The sequence below is a fragment of the Triticum dicoccoides genome, chromosome 2B, assembly GCF_002162155.2.
Source record: "Triticum dicoccoides isolate Atlit2015 ecotype Zavitan chromosome 2B, WEW_v2.0, whole genome shotgun sequence".
Classification (NCBI taxonomy): domain Eukaryota; kingdom Viridiplantae; phylum Streptophyta; class Magnoliopsida; order Poales; family Poaceae; genus Triticum; species Triticum dicoccoides.
The window spans coordinates 472,943,608-472,969,705 of NC_041383.1; positions in this window are offsets into that span (position 1 = coordinate 472,943,608).

A 26,098-nucleotide genomic window follows, 5' to 3' on the forward strand; every position below is an offset into this window, starting at 1 on the left:
AGATGACATAGAGATTTGCAAAGCACACACGGATCTGAAAGATTCAGATCCGTTGACTAATAACCTCTCTCACAAGCGAGATATGATCAAACCCCATGGGTGTCGATTCATTACAATCACATAGTGATGTGAACTAGATTATTGACTCTAGTGCAAGTGGGAGACTGTTGGAAATATGCCCTAGAGGCAATAATAAAATGGTTATTATTGTATTTCCTTGTTCACGATAATTGTCTATTATTCATGCTATAATTGTATTGACCGGAAACCGCAATACATGTGTGAATACATAGACCACAACATGTCCCTAGTGAACCTCTAGTTGACTAGCTCGTTGATCAACAGATGGTCATGGTTTCCTGACCATGGACATTGGATGTCATAGATAACGGGATCACATCATTAGGAGAATGATGTGATGGACAAGACCCAATCCTAAGCCTAGCACAAGATCGTGTAGTTCGTATGCTAAAGCTTTTCTAAATGTCAAGTATCTTTTCCTTAGACCATGAGATTGTGCAACTCCCGGATACCGTAGGAATGCTTTGGGTGTACCAAACGTCACAATGTAACTGGGTGGCTATAAAGGTACACTACGGGTATCTCCGAAAGTGTCTGTTGGGTTGGCACGAATCGAGACTGGGATTTGTCACTAAGTGTGACGGAGAGGTATCTCTGGGCCCACTCGGTAGGACATCATCATAATGTGCACAATGTGATCAAGGAGTTGATCGCGGGATGATGTGTTATGGAATGAGTAAAGAGACTTGTCGGTAACGAGATTGAACAAGGTATCGGGATACCAACGATCGAATCTCAGGCAAGTACTATACCGCTAGACAAAGGGAATTGTATACGGGATTGATTGAATCCTTGACATCATGGTTCATCTGATGAGATCATCGTGGAACATGTGGGAGCCAACATGGGTATCCAGATCCCACTGTTGGTTATTGGCCGGAGAGTTGTCTCGGTCATGTCTGCATGGTTCCCGAACCCGTAGGGTCTACACACTTAAGGTTCGATGACGCTAGGTATATAGGGAATAGATATGCATGGTTACCGAATGTTGTTCGGAGTCCCGGATGAGATCTCGGACGTCACGAGGAGTCCCGGAATGGTCCGGAGGTGAAGATTGATATATTGGACGAGGGTTTTGGAGTCCGGAAGTGTTCTGGAGGTATCGGGTGATGACCAGCATGACCGAAAGGTGTTTCGAGAGCCCCGGCAAGTGTTGGGAGGGGCTTCATGGGCCAAGGGGAGGGGGCAAACCAGCCCACTAAGGGGTTGTGAGCCCCCCTCACCTATTCCCATGTGACCAGGGGTTTGGGGCACCCCATCTAGGGTTCCCACCTCCTGGCTTGGGGGCCAAGTCACCCAAAGGGGAGATCCCATCTGCCCTGGCCGCCACCCCCCTAGGGGAAACCCTAGGGCGCCTCCCCCTCTCCCTTTCCCCTATATATAGTGGGGGTTTGGGGTTGCCATACACATGAGAACATCTCCCTCTTGGCGTAGCCCTACCCCTCTCCCTCCTCGTCTCTTGCAGTGCTTGGCGAAGCCCTGCTGGAGTGCCACGCTCCTCCACCACCACCACGCCGTCGTGTTGCTGCTGGACGGAGTCTTCCCCAACCTCTCCCTGTCCCCTTACTGGATCAAGGCATGGGAGACGTCATCGGGCTGCACGTGTGTTGAACGCGGAGGCGCCGTTGTTCGGCGCTTAGATCGGAATCAACCACGATCTGAATCGCTACGAGTACGACTCCTTCATCCGCGTTCTTGTAACGCTTCCGCTTAGCGATCTACAAGGGTATGTAGATGCACTCCCCTTCCCCTCATTGCTAGTTACTCCATAGATTGATCTTGGTGATGCGTAGAAAATTTTGAATTTCTGCTACGTTCCCCAACACACATTACTTGTCTGACTGCAGGTAGAACTTGGACATAACTCAAGGCGGCAAGTCCCCGGGCCGACTAGTCGAACCCGGTGCCGGACGAAAAAACGAATGTAGTGGCATAACCATGGGTATGATACCCCTCATTCATAGATAAAAGAGGGTAGTCCCCGAGTACTCCTCGGGGGGGGGGGCGTTGTCTCGTACTTAATACAAAAGGTAGCGTGGTACATACTGCATTTTAACTGTAAAATCTTCGGAGAAGATTGGCGTTCCATGGTCACTCCGACTCCTTGCCGGAATCATCTCTCTTGCGTGCCTTCGGCTTCTGTGCGTCGACCAGGTAGTAGGAGTCGTTGCCTAGAGCTCGGCTGATGACGAAGGGGCCTTCCCAAGGGGACGAGAGCTTGTGCTGGTCGGCTGTTCGCTGGATCAGTCGGAGCATAAGATCACCCTCTTGGAAGGATCTTGGCTTGACCTTCCGGCTGTGGTAACGGCGTAGACCCTGCTGGTAGATGGCGGACCGGCTGAGGGCTAACAGTCGGCCCTCTTCTAGCAAGTCGACGCCGTCTTCTCGTGCTTCCTTGGCCTCCGCCTCCATGTACATGGTGACCCAAGGTGAGTCAAACTCGATGTTAGTTGGGATGACAGCCTCGGCACCATATACAAGAAAGAAAGGGGTGAAGCCGATTGACTTGTTCGGGGTAGTGCGCAGACTCCAGAGGACAGCCGGCAGCTCATCGAGCCAACAGCCGGCCGGACGCTCTAGCGGCATGACCAATCGGGGCTTGATGCCAGAGAGGATGAGGCCGTTTGCTTGCTCGACTTGGCCGTTTGACTGCGGGTGGGCAACGGACGCTAAGTCTAGTCGGATGCCCTGTGTCGCGCAGAAATGTGCCAATGCCCCCTTGGCAAAAATCCGTGCCGTTGTCGGTGATGATGCTGTGTGGTACTCCGTCCCGGGTTGTAATATCTGCGACGAATGTCACGGCAATTGGCCCATTCAGTTTCTTGACCGGCTTTGCTTCAATCCACTTGGTAAATTTGTCCAAGGCGACAAGCAGGTGTGTCATGCCGCCACGCGCCATCTTGAATGGGCCCACCATTTCCAGCCCCTAGACGGCAAAAGGCCAGGTGAGGGGGATGGTCTTGAGTGCAGAAGCCGGCAGGTGCTGCTTGGAGTCAAAGATTTGGCACCCTTTGCAGTGTTTGACTAACTCCTTGGCGTCCTCCAGAGCAGTCGGCTAGAAGAATCCATGGCGGAAAGCTTTGGTGATGAGTGACCTTGACGCCGCATGGTGGCCACATTCGCCTTGGTGGATGTCTTCGAGGATTGCTATGCCTTTCTCTGGCTCGACGCAGCGCTGGAAGACTCCAGTAACGCTGCGCCTAACAAGCTCTCGGTTCATTATTGTGTATGCTCCGGCTCGGCGTTGGACTTGTCTTGCCGAGATCTCTTCAGTCGGCAGTTCTCCGTTTATCAGGAAGTGGAGGATGGGCTGGGCCCATGATGGAGCTGTGACTTCTTCTATCGCCAAAACGGCTACTGCGACCAGGGCGGGTGGGCTGGGTTGTGAAGAGTTGGAGTCGGCCGCCACCTGTTGTGTCGGTGCAGTCCCCGGGCCAGCTGCAGTAGTCCCCAGGCCGGGTTTGACTATGGCAGTCCCCGAGCCGGCTGTCGAAGTCCCCGAGCCGCATGCTTGGTTCCCGAAGTCGGATCCGACTGCGTCGGGGTCAGGCGGCACGAAGATGGAATTGGATTCCGGAGATGGCTTGACAGACGGCTTGAGGAGGCGTTGGAGGGCAACGCCGGTTGGTATAGCTTGCCGGGTGGAGCCTATTCGTGCCAGGGCATCTGCTTGCTCGTTGTCGGCCCGTGGCACGTGGAGGAACTCGCACCCCTCAAAGTATCCGCCGATTTGCTGAACGAGGAAACGGTAGCTTGCCATGTTTGTGTCCTTGGCGTCCCAGTTGCCGGATGATTGCTGGACCACCAAGTCCGAGTCGCCATAGCACATGATCTGGTGGATGCCGAGTTCCTTGGCTAGCTGGAGCCCGTGTATGAGTGCCTCGTACTCGGCTACATTGTTGGAGGCGGCAAAATGGATTTGCAATGTGTATCTGAGTTTGTCGCCTTTGGGGGAGGTAAGGACGATGTCGGCTCCCAAGCCAGTGCGCATCTTGGATCCGTCAAAGTGCATCCGCCAATGAGTGGAGTCGGGGGCCGGTGGCAGGTACTGGGTCTCAGCCCAATCGACGAGGAAGTCAGCCAACGCTTGGGACTTGATGGCGGTGCGGGGCTGGTAGTAGATTGTGTAAGGAGCCAGCGCAATGGCCCATTTTGCCACTCGGCCGGATGCATCTCGGCTGCCTATTATCTCGGCGAGCGGGGCAGTGCATACGACCGTGATGGGATGCTCTTGAAAGTAGGGCTTGAGTTTCTTGGAGGCGAAGTACACACCATAGCACATCTTCTGATAGTGCGGGTAGTTCTGCTTTGAGGTGGACAGTACTTCGCTCAAATAATATACCGGCCTCTGGACTAGCTGAGCTCGGCCTTCTTCTGGACGCTGAACCACGATAACTGTGCTGACCACCCAGCTAGTGGCGGCGATGTAGAGGAACATGGGATCTTTCTCAGTTAGTGCCGCCAAGACAGGCGGCATGGACAGCATCTTCTTTAGCTCGTGGAAAGCTTGGTCCGCCTGGTCATTCCACTCGAATTGAGTGGACTTCTTCATGAGCCGGTAGAGGGGGAGAGCCTGCTCTCTGAGCCAGCTGATGAAACGAATCAGAGATGCCAGGCATCCGGTGAACTTTTGGACGTCTCGCAGCTTGGTAGGAATCTTCATTCTCTCTATGGCCTTGATCTTCACTGGGTTGCATTCAATGCCGCGTTCGGAGACCAGGAAGCCTAGAAGTTGGCCGGCTGGTACCCCGAACACGCATTTCTCAGGGTTGAGCTTGATCTGAAACCGGCACAAATATTCAAAGGTCTCCTTGAGGTCTTCCAGCAAGGTGTCGCGTTTCTCCGTCTTCACCACAACATCGTCTACATAGACGTGGGCATTTCTGCAGAGTTGCTTGAGGAGGCATTTCTGCATGCAACACTGAAAAGTGGCACCGGCATTTCTTAAGCCGAATGTCATAGTCAGGTAACAGAAAGCTCCGAATGGGGTGATGAAGGCGGTCTTCAGGCGGTCAGCTGGGTCCAATTTTATCTGGTGGTAGCCTGAGTAAGCATCCAAGAAACTCAACAGCTCGCATCCGGCTGTGGAGTCTATCACTTGATCAATCCTTGGCAGAGCAAAAGGATCTTTAGGGCATGCTTTGTTGAGGCTGGTGTAGTCAATGCACATGCGCCACTGCTTGTTCTTCTTTAACACCAGGACCGGGTTGGCAAGCCATTCTGGGAAGAACACCTCCATAATGAAGTCGGCTGCCAGAAGTCAGGCTATCTCTTCTCTGACTACTCTTCTCTTCTCTTCTGACAGGCGGTGCAAGGGCTGCTTGACCAGCTTGGCGTCAGATCGGACATGTAGCTTGTGCTCGGCGAAATCCGTCGGGACACCCGGCATGTCTTTGGGAGACCATGCAAAGATGTCCCGATTCTCACGGAGGAAATCGACGAGCTCGCCTTCCTATTTGCTGTCGAGGCCGGTGCCCACAACAGTGTACCTCTTCGGGTGCTCCGGGTCCAGGGGTATCTTCTTTGTCTCTTTGGCCGGCTGGAAAGAACCTTGGGCATCACATTCCTTGGGGTCAGAGGACAGGGCCGGCTACTTGCCAGCCATGGCCACGACTCGATCCAGCATCTTCTTCTCTTCAGCAATCACAAGGGACTCGGCCAGCCGGCTGCTAGCTGCTGCACACTCAGAAGACTTCTTGTAGTCTCCAGCTATGGTGATGATGCCCTTGGAACTCGGCATCTTCATCTTGAGGTAGGCGTAGTGTGGCACAGCCATAAACTTGGCCAAAGTAGGTCAGCCAAGCAATGCGTGGTACGGGCTCTCCAGAGCCACTACCTCAAACCATATTGCTTCTCGGCGGAAATGATCCTTGCCCTCAAAGAGGACATCCATCTTGATCTTGTCGATTGGTGAGCAGGATAGGCCGGGTATGATGCCATGAAACACAGTCCGACTTGGCATGAGCTGCTTCGGCTTGATGTTGAGCTTCTCCATGGTATCTCGGTATAGTATATTGATGCTGCTCCCTCCGTCTATCAACACACGGGAGAAACGGGCGGCTCGCCTTTCTGTCGCGAGGGTGGCATCCAACACCAATGCATAGGAGCCAGGAGACGGCATCACCTCTGGGTGATCGGCCTGGCTCCAGCTGATAGGCTTCTCAGACCATTGCATAAACTCGAGGTTGTTGGAGGCGACCGTGTTGACTTCTTGCTGCTGGTGGCGCCGGCTTCGCCGGTCTTCAGTCTGGCTTGTAAAGATGACGTAGGCGGCATGTTCATCGGGGAACTCGTCTTGAATAGCTCCGACCGCTGGCCGAGTGGCCGGCTGTTGTGGGGCTGGAGGCGGCTGGCCTGCAGGCGGAGGCAGCAACAGCCCCTCGCCCTTGGAGGTTCGTGTGAGCCAATGGCACTTCCGAGTTGTGTGGTTGGATGGCTTCGCGCCGCTATGGAACTTGCAGGGGGCATCAAGGGTTTGCTCGTAGGAGAAAGCCGGCTGCCAACCCGGCCTGCCGCCCTTCTGCTTCTTGGGTGCCGGCCGCCCTTCAGGTTGTTCGTCTTCGACTGTGGCCACCTGCCGGCTAGTGGAAGACGGCATAGGGGCCTTGTGCTTGTGGTCGCTCTGGTACGGGCGTCGGCTCGTTTCTCCAACCGGCATCTTGGGAGCCGGAGCTAGCACCTTTCCGGAGGTGTCTACTCGGAGCTCTATCTCCATCGAGGAGTCGGCCGTGGCGTACTTGTCTTCTATGATCAGCAGCTCGTCGAGGGTAGTCGGCTTGTCGCAGAGGAGTCGGTGCTTGAGGAGGGTGCCTTCTCTGCACCTGGCGGTGAAGTACTCTATAGCTTGAACCTCGTGCACCCCCTCGCAGGAGTTGCAGAGCTCGGCCCAACGCGTGAGGTAGTCGCCCGTCGATTCGTTGGGCTTTTGAACACACAAGGAAAGCTGGCGAAGCTTAGGAGGCCGCGTGTATGTGCTGGTGAAGTTGTGGATGAAGACTTCCGTGAAGTCTAGCCAGCTGTTGACGCTGTAAGGCTTGAGGCTGTTGAGCCAGGTGCGTGCCGTGCCTTGGAGCATGAGGGGGACATATTTCACGGCAACACGGCTGTTGCCGCTTGCTATGCGGACTGCAGTGGAGTAGTCGATCAACCAATCTTCCGGCTTCACGGAGCCGTTGTACTTGGGCATGTCTCTTGGGAGCGAGAACCCTTTGGGGAAGGGCTCGTCGTGGATGCGGGGGCCGAAACAAGGCGGGCCGACATCATCTTCTTCTTCCAGTGCCAGGGATCGTGCCAGGCGGTCGATCTGGTGGCGGGCATCTTTCTCGCTGACTCCTTCTCGGTGGCCAAGTCGGCCACTAAGAGTCGGATGCGTGACAGGCGGCGGGGTGGGATATCTCTCCCCACGAGGAGGAGGAGGAGGCGGGTCGCCTCGTCGTTCCACTCCTCGAGGGCGGCCTTCTGCGTCGCGCTCGATGGTGATTCGAGTCCGGCTGCGGCTAGCAGCCGGCTCCTTCTCTTGTCTCGCACGAGCGCCGCCTGCCGTTGGCGTACGCGACATTGCGCCGTGCTCCCAGCGAGGGGGGCCTACAACGCGGACACCGGCTTCGTGCCGCTCTGTGGCCGCATCGATTAGCTGCTGGATGCATCTGGTCATGTAGGGGAGCTCGTCGGCCCCCAGTCCATTCAACTCGTCTACGATCGACTGAGCGGCACGTAAGTTCTTGAGAGGCGTGGCGTAGACTGGGCGGTCCGCTCCCAGCATGCTGGTGATGGCCGCGCCGCGCCTCTTGATGACGCCAGCCCGACTTGGCCCTTCGGGAGGCGGCATACCTAAGGCGGCGCGGTCAACTTTGCGCTGGTGAGCTTTAGTGAGGCGTCTCATGGAGGCTATCCTCTGGCCCTCCGCAAGGAGAGCAAGGCGGCGTGCATCCAGCGTCTCGGTGTCAGCGCCCGCCGGGATGGGGGCGGATAGATCGTGCAGCGTTGCTTGCAGGGCGTCGCGGGCATTTTCGTCAGAGGTGGCGTCGTGGCTGATGACTAGCACCTCGGTGACAATGCTGCCGCCACTGCCAGCTCAAGGAAGAGGGCCGTTGAAGATGATCACGTTGGTGGGGAAGGCGTCGAGTGACGCCATGTCGGAGTCGACAAGCATCAGGTCGGTGGAGCCAACCGACTCCAAGTCCGCGGTAGGCTCGCTGAAGACGTGGAGTTGGTCGAGGAGGCTGACGAGGCGGCTCTCGGGGCAGCCTGTGCCCGCATCGGATGCGGGCCCGTCGGAGATGCGAGCCTCGCCAAGAAGATCGGCGAGACAGCTTGCTGCGCAGACGACGCTTTGCAGCACGTTGGGGCAAGCGCCATCGGGCGTGCCGGGCTGGCTATGCTCGCTGGGGAGGAAAAGGATTCCCGTCCAGAGCAGATCTCCAGACGACGGTGCACCTGGCCCCATGGTGGGCGCCAAATGTTGGGTGGTAGGTGCGACATATGCCAACGGGTGGCTTATCATTGTGGGAGCCAGTAAGACATCGCTGGTGCTTGGAAATGGGATGAGGCGAAGACATGCACGCGGGCAGATCTTACCCAGGTTGGGGGCTCTTCGTGGAGATAATACCCCTACTCCTGCTCCGCGGGGTCTCCGCATGATGACTAGATCAACAAGAAGCTACAAGAGGCTCCTTGAGCTGTTCGGTGGGAGGAGGAAGAAGGCAAGGCTAGCTCTCTTCTCTCCCTATGGTAGTGTCTAATACTCTATCAGATCAACCCTTTGCATGGGTTCCCCGGGGGGTTTATATAGGCCTACCCCCCGGGGGTACAATGGTAATCCGGCTGGGCGCAGGCCCTAGCCGTCAGTGTCTATGGCCGCCGGCTTCTCCGTCGACCACTGGGGCCCACCAACTGGTGGGTCCCGCCGGCTTCCGGCTCATTGGACGACAGGCTGGCCCCACCGCTTGGGGGTCTTGTTGGGGGCTGGTTACTATTGCCTTGCCTCTAATGACGAGGGCTTGGTCGAGGTAAGCATGGCTACAGTGTCGCCGCCTTGCGGGCTATCACTGTAGCCTTACCTCGTCTTGTCTCATTAATGGTGCATGCGCCCCGAGGAGGGGAGCAAGCCGGCCATAGGAAGCCGGCCATGCCTCAGGCCGGCTGAGGGAGGCCAGGACGCCTTCGGGCATCTTTCTGACCGAAGGGACCCGCCGCCTGCGGGCCGTACTGGCAGCCCGTCGTGGAGGGCATCATGATCAACATGGCAACAGTGCCACGCCGGACGGGTGATGGCTGTCCCGTACAGCATACTGTAACCATGCGTGCTCCGGGATTCGGGGGTGGCAGGGTCCACTGTTGCCACGCCCTGTCCCATCATCGTTATGGGGGTGCAGACTTTTAGGGCGTGGCCCTGGCCGCTTGCCAGGGGCCGGCCTCTTGGAGTCGGCCCTCTTGGGTCGGCTTCTGGGAGTCGGTCTTCTTGGGCCGGCTTCTTGGAGTCGGCCCTATCGTGGCATCCTCCAAGGGAGTTTAGGGCCGGGCCGCCTTCCGGTAGCCGGCATGTGAGGCAGCCGGCCGGAGGAAGGCGGCCCCGCGTCTTGGGAGCTTCAAGGCTCGATCGGCCTGTTGTTTTTTCAATGGGCCAAAGGGAGCCGGCTAGGCTACCCGTGGTCATTTACTCTGACACTAACTAAGCAATTATGTCTTCTCAAAATAACATGGCCAAAGAAAGTTTATCCCTACAAAATCATATAGTTTGATCATGCTCCATTTTCGTCACACAAGAATGCTCTCATCATGCACAACCCTGATGACAAGACAAGCAATTGTTTCATACTTTAGTAATCTCACACATTTTTCAACTTTCACGCAATACATGAGCGTGAGCCATGGATATAGCACTATGGGTGGAATAGAGTATGATGATGGGGGTTATGTGGAGAAGACAAAAAAGGAGAAAGTCTCACATTGACCCGGCTAATCAATGGGCTAGGGAGATGCCCATTAATTGATGTGAATGCAAGGAGTAGGGATTGCCATGCAACAGATGCACTAGAGCTATAAATCTATGAAAGCTCAACAAAAGAAACTAAGTGGGTGTGCATCCAACTTGCTTGCTCACGAAGACCTAGGGCATTTGAGGAAGACCATTGTTGGAATATACAAGCCAAGTTCTATAATGAAAAATTCCCACTAGTATATGAAAGTGACAAAACAAGAGACTCTCTATCATAAAGATCATGGTGCTACTTTGAAGCACAAGTGTGGAAAAAGGATAGTAGCATTGTCCCTTTTTATTTCTTTTCTCCCTTTTTTATTTTCTTTTTTTGGGGCATTTCTCTTTTTTTTGGGATAATGCTCTATTAATGATGATCATCACACTTCTATTTATTTACAACTCAATGATTACAATTCGATACTAGAACAAAATATGACTCTATATGAATGCCTCCGGCGGTGTACCGGGATGGGTAATGAATCAAGAGTGACATGTATGATAAATTATGCATGTTGGCTTTGCCACAAATATGATGTCAACTACATGATCGTGCAAGGCAATATGACAATGATGAAGAGTGTCATAATAAATGAAACGATGGAAAAGTTGCATGGCAATATATCTCGGAATGGCTATGGAAATGCCATAATAGGTAGGTATGGTGGATGTTTTGAGGAATATATGAGGAGTTTTATGTGTGATAGAGCGTATCATATCACGGGGTTTGGATGCACCGGCGAAGTTTGCACCAACTCTCAAGGTGAGAAAGGGCAATGCACGGTACCGAAGAGGCTAGCAATGATGGAAAGGTGAGAGTGCGTATAATCCATGGACTCAACATTAGTTATAAAGAACTCACATACTTATTGCAAAAATCTGCAAGTCATCAAAAACCAAGCATTATGTGCATGCTCCTAGGGGGATAGATTGGTAGGAAAAGACCATCGCTCATCCTCGACCGCCACTCATAAGGAGGACAATCAAAGAACACCTCATGCTTCAAATTTGTTACACAACGTTCACCATAAGTGCATTCTACGGGACTTGTAAACTTTAACACAAGTATTCATCAAATTCACCACTACTCAACTAGCACAACTCTAATATCACTATCTTCATATCTCAAAACAATCATCAAGTATCAATCTTCTCATAGTATTCAATGCACTTTTTATGAAAGTTTTTATTATAACGATCTTGGATGCCTATCATATTAGGACTAAGTTTATAGCCAAAGCAAACTACCATGCTGTTCTAAAAGACTCTCAAAATAATATAAGTGAAGCATGAGATATTAATAATTTCTATAAAACAAAACCACCACCGTGCTCTAAAATATATAAGTGAAGCGATAGAGCAAAATTATCTAGCTCAAAAGATATAAGTGAAGCACGTAGAGTATTCTAATAAATTCTGATTCATGTGTGTCTCTCACAAAGGGTGTGTACAGCACGGATGATTGTGGTAAACTAAAAATAAAAGACTCAAATCATACAAGACGCTCCAAGCAAAACACATATCATGTGGTGAATAAAAATATAGCCTCAAGTAAAGTTACCGATGAATGAAGACGAAAGAGGGGATGCCTTCCGGGGCATCCCCAAGCTTAGGCTTTTGGTTGCCCTTGAATTTTACCTTGGGGTGCCTTGGTCATCCCCAAGCTTAGGCTCTTGCCACTCCTTATTCCATAATCCATCAAATCTTTAGCCAAAACATGAAAACTTCACAACACAAAACTTAACAGAAAATCTCATGAGCTCTGTAAGTGCAAGAAAGCAAACCACAACTTTAATGTACTATAAGGAACTCATTCTTTATTTATATTGGTGTTAAACCTACTGTATTCCAACTTCTATATGGTTCATACCCCCCGATACCAGCCATAGATGCATCAAAATAAGCAAACAACACACGAAAAACAGAATATGTCAAAAACAGAACAGTCTGTAGTAATCTGTTACTTTTGAATACTTCTGGAACTCCAACAATTCTGAAATAAATTGGAGGACGTGCGGAATTTGTCTATTAATCATATGCAAAAAAGAATCAACCTAAAAGCACTCCCCAGTAAAAAATGGCAGCTAATCTCGTGAGCCCTAAAGTTTCTGTTTTTTACAGCAAAATCATAAAGACTTCACCCAAGTCTTCCCAAAGGTTCTACTTGGAACAAACACTAATTAAAACATAAAACCACATCTAAAAAGAGGCTAGATGAATTATTTATTACTAAACAGAACCAAAAATCAAGAAACAAAAATAAAATTGGGATGCCTCCCAACAAGCGCTATCGTTTAACGCCCCTAGCTAGGCATTGATAATTTCAATGATGCTCACATGAAAGACAAGAATTGAAACACAAAGAGAGCATCGTATAGCATGTGAAAAACACATCTAAGTCTAACATACTTCCTATGCATAGGCATCTTATAGGCAAACAAATTATCATAGCAATCAAAAACTAGCATATGCAAGGAGGCGGAAAGAAACAATAGCAATCTCAACATAACGAGAGGCAATTTAGTAACATGAAAATTTCTACAATCAAATTTTCCTCTCTCATAATATTTACATGTGGGATCATAAGAAAATTCAACAAGATAGCTATCACATAAAATATTTTCAACACGATCCACATGCATGCAAAGTTGACACTCTTCCAAAATAGTGGGATTAACATTAACTAAAGTCATGACCTCTCCAAACCCACTTTTATCAAAAAATTCATAAGATTGAACATTCTCCAAATATGTGGGATCTAAAGTTGACACTCCTCAAACTCACTTTCAGTATTATTGCAAACACTATTATCAATCTCATATTCATCATGGGGCTTAAATAAATTTTCAAGATCATAAGAAGCACTATCACCCCAATCATGGTCGTTGCAACAAGTAGTAGACATAGCAAAACTAGCATCCCCAAGCTTAGGGTTTTGCATATTTTTAGCACAACTGACATGAAGGGAATTTATAGTAAAATCATTGCAATCATGCTTTTTATTCAAGGAGCTATCATGAATCTCTTCATAAATTTCTTCATCACAATTTTCAGATTCACGAATTTCAAGCAAAACCTCATAAAGATAATCTAGTGCACTCAAATCACTAGAAATTGATGCATCATAATTGGATCTCTTAAAAAGATTAGCAAGGGGATGAGGATCCATAAAATTTTAGCAAGCAAATATGTGAGCAAAAGGAAGGCACATGGTAACACAAGATCGAACGGAAGGAGGGCGAAAGAAAAGGGCAAATATGAAGTGGGGGAGAGGAAAACGAGAGGCAAATGGCAAATAATGTAATGCGAGGGAGAAGAGTTTGTGATGGATACTTGATATGTCCTTTAACTACCAAGCAACAAGGTTTCTAGGAGGATTGATTTCACACATCATAGTTCACATGTCGGCATTCCGGTTGCAACAACACGGGGACCGAGGAGTGAATAATGATGGCGAGAAATATCACTGCATCAAGAATTCATAAGAGGGTGTGCAATTCCCATGATACTCTTGACATAAAGAAGGTAATACTTCAAGGTAGAGCAGAGCAGAAGCTGGATTGGCATTTTGATCTGCGGAATACAATTGCTTTGACCCAATCCTAGACATGGATGAGGTACTGGAGTTTGTTTCTCCTAGTCATTCTGAAATAGAATGGCTCGACGGACCACAAGAGTAATAGGCATTGGCGAATGCATAATCACTCCTGACTATCAATTGATAGACAAGGGCCAGAAAACAACTAAGGAGGGACAACTCAAAAGAACATATGATTTTTTGAGTTGTGGATGCATAGATTAGCATGTCGAACAAGTTCAACATGTTTCTTCCGAATAACCCATGCAGAAGAGTAGAACTGGCAGAGTCACAATATAAAATGAAGAACTCATCAAGAGCACTCCTGTTATGATCTTTTGATCCAACAAACTTCTGCCATAAGTGGTTCGTAGTATTTGGAAGAAGGAAATACCACGGACCTCGAGGACTAATGCAAAGGTTACTAATATCCTGGAGGGACTAGCGACACTATCAACATGAAGTAAGTAGGATGAATCTCGGGTTCGAAGACCCAGGACTAGAATACCTACCAACTAAATGGCATCATGGGATGCTTTCGAGGATGACGGCCAGAATCATCACACTGGGAACACAAATCATGGCTAGCTTACTAGATGATCCCCTAAGACACCTAGGGTCATAATAATAACTCCAACATATATGTCGAGGTAATAGAATACCTCAACTCACAATTAGTGTGATTAACCTGGACTAGAGGAACATCGAAACCAGAGGGAAAGGATTTTGCAAATGCATCAGATTATTTAGAAACCTGGGATGACTCGGACAGCATAACGGCTGTAAATGCTCAAAAGATTTGAGACATGCTACAAATATGGTGGCATAACCACTCGATCATCATAGTATCAAGGTTTTAAGATCAACTATGAACATACAGAAGATAGTAGGAACTTAACTCAAGCTTAGAACCATCAATCCTATAGGACTACGGATTAGTAACACGTGATCCTGATAGAGAGAAGAGAAAGCCTAGTTTCTTAACCCCGTAGGAAAGGTAAGATGACTCAGATCAGAGGGCATAAGGTATAAGGAGTAAAAAGAGCCTTATGTTCCATCCCATAATCAATTCCCTTATACAACTAAAGAATTTCTAGACTCAACTTCGACCAGTTTGGCTTGGTAATCCTACAGGCAGTCAAGCTCTGATACCAAAGCTGTCAGGACCCCGATCCTAAGTCACACCGGTCTAGCATGTAACACATCATATCACTTTGCGGCCTCACGCATGGTATTCCCACGGGTGCCACCTTAGCTGGCCCGGGACCGTTTGCGCCTTTTAGCTCACGTATATGATAGTGCCGCTAGCATCCATATGACAAAGAACCCGGGCTGACATGGCTAGTCGTGAACCCAAAGTGGCACTAACTTACAGGGACAGGCATACATGACCCAGCAACGAACGTGTCGGTCACCAGCGAGTGAATCCGGGTTGTAGCAACTGGGCTAGCAGGACTCCGGTAAACCGGGCTGTAGCAGGCTAACAGGACTCCGGTAGACACCGCGTGACATTTCCTCGAAGGGACAGACACAGGAACGAAGAAGGACACATGCCGGCCAGCCTAAGCGTTCCGGAGCAGTAGCAAGCTACCAAGGCTCAGTGGAAGCACTAGGAGACATTTCCTGGTAAGAGAGGCTACCAAGGCTAAACAACTAGATAGTCAGATCCCACACATACCAAGCATTTCAATAACATACACACAATATGCTCGATATGTGCAAATACAACATGGCATCACAACATGACTCTACAACTCAAGTATTTATTGAGTAGCCTCCGAGGAGCGAGATATTACAAACATGGGTCTCATGACCCAACACTCAGAGCATACAAGTCAAAGCACAAGCGGAAGCTTAACATGTCTGAGTACAAACATCTAGAAATGAAAAAGGCTGAGAAGCCTGACTATCTACCATATCCTGCCGAGGGCACAAGATCATAGCTGAGGTAACAAGCTAAATGTCAAAGTCCACGCGGTACTACTAGCGAGACTGAAGTCTCTCTGCAAAAACATAAATTAAGCAACGTGAGTACAAATGTACCCAGCAAGACTTACATCAGATCTTACTACATATGCATCATTATCAACAAGGGGATGGTGGGGTTTAACTGCAGCAAGCCAGCTTTGACTCGGTGGCTATCCTAAACTATGACTGCAAGTAACTCTTTTGAGGTGGCGCACACGAGTCCACATATTCACCATATCAATACACCACTATGGATCCGCTCCCGTCTCCCTACGAGAACGCCATCCATAGCACTCACGCTTATCTTGCATATTTTAGGGTATCCACTTTCACTTGTCTATGAACTGTACAGGCAACCCAGAAGTCCTTTACCGCGGACACGGCTATTCGAATAGATCATATTAACCCTGCAGGGGTGTACTTCTTCACACATGCTCTCACCACTTACCGCCGTTTACACGACATGTACTCGGCAACCTTCAAGCGGAAGCCCAGCGAGGGTGTCGGCCACGACCTGACTAACCACACAAGTCTCTCGTCCAGGTTTATCGCCTATTCGGGTTCCATCCGCAAGGAGATCCGGCCGGGGTGTCGCTCACGGCCCCAAATGATGTGTGCAGGGTTCCCAAGCCCACCATCCGGGTGCTACTTGGTACACCGGGCCATTGTGCCTAGTCTGTCCCAAGCCCACCTGTATCGGGTGCCACTTGGTAGACTACTAACACTACCTACAAACACCAGAAACTAGTTGCAACTCCTGGACAGAGATCATGTTGATTAATAAGTCGAGAGAGTCAATTAAGGATCCCAATGTGTGGTAGTAGCTGTTCATGGATCACAAACACAGAACTCAGTTCCTGAGGACGGCTGCAATGAGACAACCCACCATGTACTCCTACATGGCCTCTCACCGCTACCTTTACCAAATCGTGTTCACACACTTAGCTCACACACAGTAGGACATGTTCACACACCTCCAATTCATCCCCGATGAATCAAACCTGACTCAACTCTAAGAAATAGCAGGCATGACAAACAAGCATGAATGAGTAGGCACATCAGGGCTCAAACAACTCCTACTCATGCTAGTGGGTTTCATCTATTTACTGTGGCAATGACATGTCATGTAGAGGATAAAGGGGTTCAGCTATCGCAGCAAGTAACAAATGAATCGTTGTTGTCCTAATGCAATAAAAGAGAGCAGGAGCGAGAGAGTGGGATTGTATCGGAATGAACAAGTGGGTTTTGCTTGCCTGGCACTTCTGAAGATAATATAGCTCTTCATCGGTGTCATCGATCACATCATCGAAACATGTCTATCAAGAGGGGACAGATACCGACAACAGAGAAGAAATACAATCAATGCAATGCACAATATGATGCATGAATGTGACATGGCAATATGATGTGGTTTGTGCTAATGCAACTAAAACCAGATTAAATGAAGTTGGTTTGAATCCAAGATTCAAATTCAAACTCCATATGTGGATATTTAAATGGTTTGTGCTAAACAGCAGCTATAAGTTCTTCTAACATGCATGAAAATGGTACAGATGGATAGATTGCATTTTTCTGATCATTTTTCATATATAATTTATCTCATTTAGAGTTACGGTTGAATTTCTATGATTTTTACAAGTTTAAGCCTTTTTCTGGAATTTCCTGAATTAAATAAATCCAGAAAAGGTTATCTGCGTCAGCATGACGTCGGGGTGACGTCAGTAGGTCAAAGGCGTCAGCCCAGGTCAAACCTGACGGCTGGGACCCACATGTCAGTGTAACAACTAACTAACAGGGTTAGTTAGTGTTAAGTTAGCACTAATCTAGGTTAGTTAGGGCCTGGCCCACTTGTCAGTGAGACAACTAGTTAACGAAGTTAATTAGCGCTAACTAAGTAACACCTAAACTAAACAGGGGTAATTAGCACTAATTATAACCCTACACTAATCAGTCAAAGGCTGGCCCCACATGTCATGGACACAGGGGGGGTCCCGCCGTGGTCAAAGTGGGTCAAACCCACCGGCGTTTAGCCGCCGGCGGGATCAAACGCGGCGGAGGTGCTCGGGATTGGGCTGTGGTGCCCCGTTCGATGCGCGGCTAGGCTCACTGGAGAGCTCTTGCCAGCGCGCATCGGATGGGGGTGGTAGATGGCCGTGTGGTGGCCGGAGCTGACGGCGGCGAGCTCGACAGCAGCGGCCGTCATTCAGGTGTGCACGGAAACGCGGCTGCAGTGGCCTAGGCGATGTGTGCGCAGAACCTAAACCGTCTACGCGATGCGGCGATCAGGATGGACGTGCGCTCGGGACCTAATGGTCACCGGAGCATCGTCGGCGATGAGCACGGCGGCGACGGGTTTCGGTAGTCGACGAAGCGGCAGCTACGGCGTGCAACCGTGAAAATGGTGAGGGGGAGAAGGAGCAGCAGCTCACAGAGGTTGCAGCAGGCGTCGAAGCAGGCTCGGGGAGGCCGGAGCTGAGCGGGGCGGCGAGGCGGATCTCCGGCGGCCGAGGAGGGGAAAGGCGTCGGGGGCGGCGCTTTGGGGCCCTTCCGGTCGCGTGGCTGGGTGAGGAGGTAGGGAACGAGGTAGCGGAGCTCGGGGATAGCTCGGGGGGGCTCGGGGATGGCCGTGGCCGCACGAGCGCTGGTTGGCAGCGACAGCGGTGCTCGGGGAAGAGAGGGGGAGGGAGCCAGAGGAGGGGATGAGCATGGGGAGAGTGGGAGCGGTCCAGGGGGGGCGCGTGGCGTCGTCTAGGGCGTCCAGAGCGTCGAGGGGGAGCGACAAGCAGGAGGTGGCCGGGGCGCGTGGCGCCGCGCACGGGCACACGCCCGGCGTCCTTCTGTCACGAGGAAGACGACAGGGGAGGGAACAGGTGGGCTGGGCTGGCTTTGCCCAGCTGGGCTGCTACAGTGCCAGGCCAGGTGGGCCTTGCGAGGTAAGTTCCTTTCTTTTTATTAATTCATGTTTTCTATTATTTCTGTAACTTCAGGGCTTTATTAAAAATGCTTAGGCACACTCAAAAATCACCAAACTTCTCATGGCCACTGTTTGGAATATTTCCAACAGCAAACATTTCAGTTTGTGATTATTTGAGCATTTAAAATATTATTTAGCAATTAAATGCCCAAATGCAAATACCATATGATTTAATTCAAAAATCCAGAATGGCCTAAAAATATGTGCATCATTTTTGGCAGAGGTTTTCACCTTTACCAGAAATCATGAACATTTTCAGAGGGCATTTTGGGTTTATTGAAAAAGATTTTATTTTGACCCTAGTTGAATTCATTAGCTGCTAGGGTTTATCAGCCCCCATTTTAAGTTTCATAAAATTTAAACATGATGCATGGATGCTAAAACAAAAACAAGCAAGGCCTGAACTAGGGATGTGACAACTCACCCCCACTAAACAAGAATCTCGACCCGAGATTCAAGCGTAGGGTAAGATGAAGGGGGAACGCAAACTAACACAATCTTCACGATCCAGGGTGCACTTCATAAGAGCGTTGATTCGATCACCATCTTTGTCTCGAAGCCTTGCCCTGAGAACTTTAACCAACATGACAAAGGGAGGGAAGAGAAAACTCTAGAAAGATCGATCTCCTTGGAGATCGAACAACTCGGAATCAACTCCCAGAATGAGACATAGCAACATCTCTTGAGCTGAGGCACCAGGCACACATCTAGAGGGATGGAGTGGAACGGATGATGAGGGTCACTAGGTAGACAACAATTCCACACCTAAGAGGGTGGTGAACGGTTGTCAACGTAGCGAGGAGTTGAGTTGCCATGATACCATAACGGGGCACCTTAGGGAAGGTGACTTGTGTAATCATCCCTTAAATGGCAAAAGAATTACCTTTGATTTAGAGATCATTGAGATTCTTTATACCAGCCTAAGACAATTCTCGAGCGATCATTTGGAGGGGGTCGGTAGAATGGCATGCCCGGATTAGAATGGATGAGGTGGATTACCTTGTTGAAAACAACACAAGGGATGATTTTAGTAACTGAGGAGAAGCTCAACAGTAGGGAGTGAGTCCACTGTTTGAGAAGTTATAGCATAACCGAGGAACTGAGAGCAAGCCCAGTTAGTGCGATGATAACACCTAGCGCTTGTGCGTGCTCTCAAGAACTTGAGCATCTCCATATTCATCAAGGTTTTACTAATATCAGTGTCAAAGATCCTGGCAACAGAACATACTACCATGATGAATAGCGATGGACGATGCAGATGCAAAGGAAGACAACACCTTCTCAGATTTCACCTTAGCGAGGCCAAGGGGACGAAATCTGGATGATCGACCGAGGGACATTTAGCACTCCGCTTCTAATGTTCTCCTTGACGTTCTAGGTACCACGATCATGCTTAAAAGCATCAACATGGCCATCAAGTAAAGGTCGGACTTCGGAATACAAAGGATCCATAAGGAGCAACTTCTATAATAAGTCACTCAAAATCCTCATGGAGAAGATGATCAAAGTGCTCATTCAAGATACTACAATGATAGATCTTCTGGCTAGGTGTGTCGGCCAGAACATCAACCTTGTCAGGACCTACATCATAGATCTTGGAAAGGTTCCAACCATCATATCTGTCTGAGATTCAGATCTGGTTGGTGTCAGAACATTCCAGACCCATCAAGTCTAGAAAGAAAAATGAAAGTTTGCAACACAAACCGACGAGATGACGTTGCGAGATTCTCGAGAAATGAACTACGATAGCAAGCTCCAAACATGAGTTGTTTCTGCTACATACATGTGAACACGCTGTCCTAGACAAGCATGACCACATAGTAGTCTTATAATAAAACACTACCGAGTTCAGGTTGGGAACCATCATCGAGGATAACAAAGTCCTAACATAAGTCATGATTAGCTCTTATGAAGGAACTTCTTGTCCTTGAACAAATCAGCCAGTGGCTTGGTGTGCTAGGAAACCCATATAGAATGGAGGCGGCCAACCTACAAACCATAGAGTACTTCACACATGTGCATGACCAACTTGGGACGATTCCATAAAAGCAAAAACAATCTTTCTCAGATCCACGACGGCAACTTACATCAAGTGCACGTGAATTAGAGGAAGTCTCTTCTTCCATCCAAGCACAAGCTTCATGAACGGAACACGAAGGCATTGCTTACAAAGTTTCCAACACTAGGTTGATGTTCAACATGAATCATGGAGGAGACAAAATGTTGCTGATGGGCTCAACAACAATTCATCCAGGTTTCCATATTAGTGGAATTCCACAATTATGTGAACAAGGTGATAGCATTGGTCAGACCAAAAGATATAATGGAGTATGCTCGAGGAAAAACCACGAGTAAGACAACATTACGAACATCATTGGTTCTGATTTGATTTGAGAATAGCCCACACTCAAATCAAAGATTGGATAAGATGATAGGTCCATTAACTGATCACAGAGACCAATAGGTGAAGATATCATCTTCCTTCAATACGCACACACAAAGATATCCCTTGGAATGAACTGAGCTGGACAGGTTTTTATCTTCCAACTCTCCAAGTTGTTGTTTAGCTTAACCAACTAGCTCAGGGGTATCCCACACGGATTCTTGGAGAAAGGGTGGTTTACAAGAATAAACCAACTTGATCACGAGCTCTACATATCAGTCAGGTGACACCCTGGTGATACTTCCAAGAAGATAATCGAAAAATCACGAACCACCGATATGCTATTAAGCTCGAGAACAATCTTGCTTTTCAGGGCAAGACGAGATGATCAAATAAGCAAGGGATTGGCATAGCCCCAACTCATTGATCAAAAGGTGCACCGGAAATAAGGACTAGGTAGCACGATCTATCTTAGAATGATGATTCAAGAACCAACACACTAAGAATGAAATTATTGTCCTTTAACTACCAAGCAACAAGGTTTCTAGGAGGATTGATTTCACACATCATAGTTCACATGTCGGCATTCCGGTTGCAACAACACGGGGACCGAGGAGTGAATAATGATGGCGAGAAATATCACTGCATCAAGAATTCATAAGAGGGTGTGCAATTCCCATGATACTCTTGACATAAAGAAGGTAGTACTTCAAGGTAGAGCAGAGCAGAAGCTGGATTGGCATTTTGATCTGCGGAATACAATTGCTTTGACCCAATCCTAGACATGGATGTGGTACTGGAGTTTGTTTCTCCTAGTCATTCCGGAATAGAATGGCTCGACGGACCACAAGAGTAATAGGCATTGGCGAATGCATAATCACTCTTGACTATCAATTGATAGACAAGGGCCAGAAAACAACTAAAGAGGGACAACTCAAAAGAACATATGATTTTCTGAGTTGTGGATGCATAGATTAGCATGTCGAACAAGTTCAACATGTTTCTTCCGGATAACCCATGCAGAAGAGTAGAACTGGCAGAGTCACAATATAAAATGAAGAACTCATTGACAGCACTCCTGTTATGATCTTTTGATCCAACAAACTTCTGCCATAAGTGGTTCATAGTATTTGGAAGAAGGAAATACCACGGACCTTGAGGACTAATGCAAAGGTTACTAATATCCTAGAGGGACTAGCGACACTATCAACATGAAGTAAGTAGGATGAATCTCGAGTTCGGAGACCCGGGACTAGAATACCTACCAACTAAATGGCGTCATGGGATGCTTTCGAGGATGACGGCCAGAATCATCACACTGGGAACACAAATCATGGCTAGCTTACTAGATGATCCCCTAAGACACCTAGGGTCATAATAATAACTCCAACATATATGTCGAGGTAATAGAATACCTCAACTCACAATTAGTGTGATTAACCTGGACTAGAGGAACATCGAAACCAGAGGGAAGGATTTTGCAAATGCATCAGATTATTTAGAAACCTGGGATGACTCGGACAGCATAACGGCTGTAAATGCTCAAAAGATTTGAGACATTCTACAAATATGGTGCCATAACCACTCGATCATCATAGTATCAAGGTTATGAGATCAACTATGAACATACAGAAGATAGTAGGAACTTAACTCAAGCTTAGAACCATCAATCCTATAGGACTACGGATTAGTAACACGTGATCCTAATAGAGAGAAGAGAAAGCCTAGTTTCTGAACCCCGTAGGAAAGGTAAGATGACTCAGATCAGAGGGCATAAGGTATAAGGAGTAAAAAGAGCCTTACGTTCCATCCCACAATCAATTCCCTTATATAACTAAAGAATTTCTAGACTCAACTTCGACCAGTTAGGCTTGGTAATCCTACAGGCAGTCAAGCTCTGATACTAAAGCTGTCAGGACCCCGATCCTAAGTCACACAGGTCTAGCATGTAACACATCATATCACTTTCCGGCCTCACGCACGGTATTCCCACGGGTGCCACCTTACCTGGCCCGGGACCGTTTGCGCCTTTTGGCTCACGTATATGATAGTGCTGCTAGCAACCATATGACAAAGAACTCGGGCTGACATGGCTAGTCGTGAACCCAAAGTGGCACTAACTTACAGGGACAGGCATACATGACCCAGCAGCGAACGTGTCAGTCACCAGCGAGTGAATCCGGGCTGTAGCAACTGGGCTAGCAGGACTCCGGTAAACCGGGCTGTAGCAGGCTAACAGGACTCCGGTAGACACCGCGTGACATTTCCCCGAAGGGACAGACACAGGAACGAAGAAGGACACATGCCGGCCAGCCTAAGTGTTCCGGAGCAGTAGCAAGCTACCAAGGCTCAGTGGAAGCACTAGGAGACATTTCCCGGTAAGAGAGGCTACCAAGGCTAAACAACTAGATAGTCAGATCCCACACATACCAAGCATTTCAATAACATACACACAATATGCTCGATATGTGCAAATACAACATGGCATCACAACATGACTCCACAACTCAAGTATTTATTCAGTAGGCTCCGAGGAGCGAGATATTACAAACATGGGTCTCATGACCCAACAGTCAGAGCATACAAGTCAAAGCACAAGCGGAAGCTTAACATGTCTGAGTACAAACATCTAGAAATGAAAAAGGCTGAGAAGCCTGACTATCTACCAGATCCTGCCGAGGGCACAAGATCATAGCTGAGGTAACAAGCTAAACGTCGAAGTCCATGCGGTACTACTAGCGAGAGTGAAGTCTCTCTGCAAAAACATAAATTAAGCAACGTGAGTACAAATGTACCCAGCAAGACTTACATCAGATCTAACTACATATGCATCATTATCAACAAGGGGATGGTGGGGTTTAACTACAGCAAGCCAGCTTTGACTCGGTGGCTATCCTAAACTACGACTGCAAGTAACTCTTTTGAGGTGGCGCACACGAGTCCACATATTCACCATATCAATACACCCCTATGGATCCGCTCCCGTCTCCCTACGAGAACACCATCCATACCACTCACGCTTATCTTGCGTATTTTAGGGTATCCACTTTCACTTGTCTATGAACTGTACAGGCAACCCAGAAGTCCTTTATCACGGACACGGCTATTCGAATAGATCATATTAACCCTGCAGGGGTGTACTTCTTCACACACGCTCTCACCACTTACCGCCGTTTACACGACATGTACTCGGCAACCTTCAAGCGGAAGCCCAGCGAGGGTGTCGGCCATGACCTAACTAACCACACAAGTCTCTCGTCTAGGTTTATCGCCTATTTGGGTTCCATCCGCAAGGAGATCCGGCCGGGGTGTCGCTCACGGCCCCAAACGATGTGTGCAGGGTTCCCAAGCCCACCATCCGGGTGCTACTTGGTACACCGGGCCACTGTGCCTAGTCTGTCCCAAGCCCACCTGTACCGGGTGCCACTTGGTAGACTACTAACACTACCTACAAACACCAGAAACTAGTTGCAACTCCTGGACAGAGATCATGTTGATTAATAAGTCGAGAGAGTCAATTAAGGATCCCAATGTGTGGTAGTAGTTGTTCATGGATCACAAACACAGAACTCAGTTCCTGAGGACGGCTGCAATGAGACAACCCACCATGTACTCCTACATGGCCTCTCACCGCTACCTTTACCAAATCGTGTTCGCACACTTAGCTCACACACAGTAGGACATGTTCACACACCTCCAATTCATCCCCGATGAATCAGACCTGACTCAACTCTAAGCAGTAGCAGGCATGACAAACAAGCATGAATGAGTAGGCACATCAGGGCTCAAACAACTCCTACTCATGCTAGTGGGTTTCATCTATTTACTGTGGCAATGACAGGTCATGCAGAGGATAAAGGGGTTCAGCTACCGCAGCAAGTAACAGATGAATCGTTGTTGTCCTAATGCAGTAAAAGAGAGCAGGAGCGAGAGAGTGGGATTGTATCGGAATGAACAAGGGGGTTTTGCTTGCCTGGCACTTCTGAAGATAATATAGCTCTTCATCGGTGTCATCGATCACATCGTCGAAACACGTCTATCGAGAGGGGACAGATACCGACAACAGAGAAGAAATACAATCAATGCAATGCACAATATGATGCATGAATGTGACATGGCAATATGATGTGGTTTGTGCTAATGCAACTAAAACCAGATTAAATGAAGTTGGTTTCAATCCAAGATTCAAATTCAAACTCCATATGTGGATATTTAAATGCCATTTAAATGGTTTGTGCTAAACAGCAGCTATAAGTTCTTCTAACATGCATGAAAATGGTACAGATGGATAGATTGGATTTTTCTGATCATTTTTCATATATAATTTATCTCATTTGGAGTTACGGTTGAATTTCTATGATTTTTACAAGTTTAAGCCTTTTTCTGGAATTTCCTAAATTAAATAAATCCAGAAAAGGTTATCTGCGTTAGCATGACATTGGGGTGACGTCAGCAGGTCAAAGGCGCCAGCCCAGGTCAAACCTGACGGCTGGGACCCACATGTTAGTGTAACAACTAACTAACAGGGTTAGTTAGTGTTAAGTTAGCACTAATTAGTTAGGGCCTGGCCCACTTGTCAGTGAGATAACTAGTTAACTAAGTTAATTAGCGCTAACTAAGTAACACCTAAACTAAACAGGGGCAATTAGCACTAATTATAACCCTACACTAATCAGTCAAAGGCCGGCCCCACATGTCATGGACACAGGGGGGGTCCCGCCGTGGTCAAAGTGGGTCAAACCCACCGGCGTTTAGCCGCCGGCGGGATCAAACGTGGCGGAGGTGCTCGGGATTGGGCTGTGGTCCCCCTTCGATGCGCGGCTAGGCTCGTTGGAGAGCTCTTGCCAGCGTGCATCGGATGGGGGTGGTAGATGGCCGTGTGGTGGCCGGAGCTGACGGCGGCGAGCTCGACAGCGGCTGCCATTGTTTGGGTGTGCACGGAAACGCGGCTGCAGTGGCCTAGGCGATGTGTGCGTGGAACCTAAACTGTCTACGCGATGCGGCGATCAGGATGGACGTGCGCTCGGGACCTAATGGTCACCGGAGCATCGGCGGCGGCAAGCACGGCGGCGGCGGGTTTTGGTCGTCGACGAAGCGGCAGCTACGGCGTGCAACCGAGAAAATGGTGAGGGGGAGAAG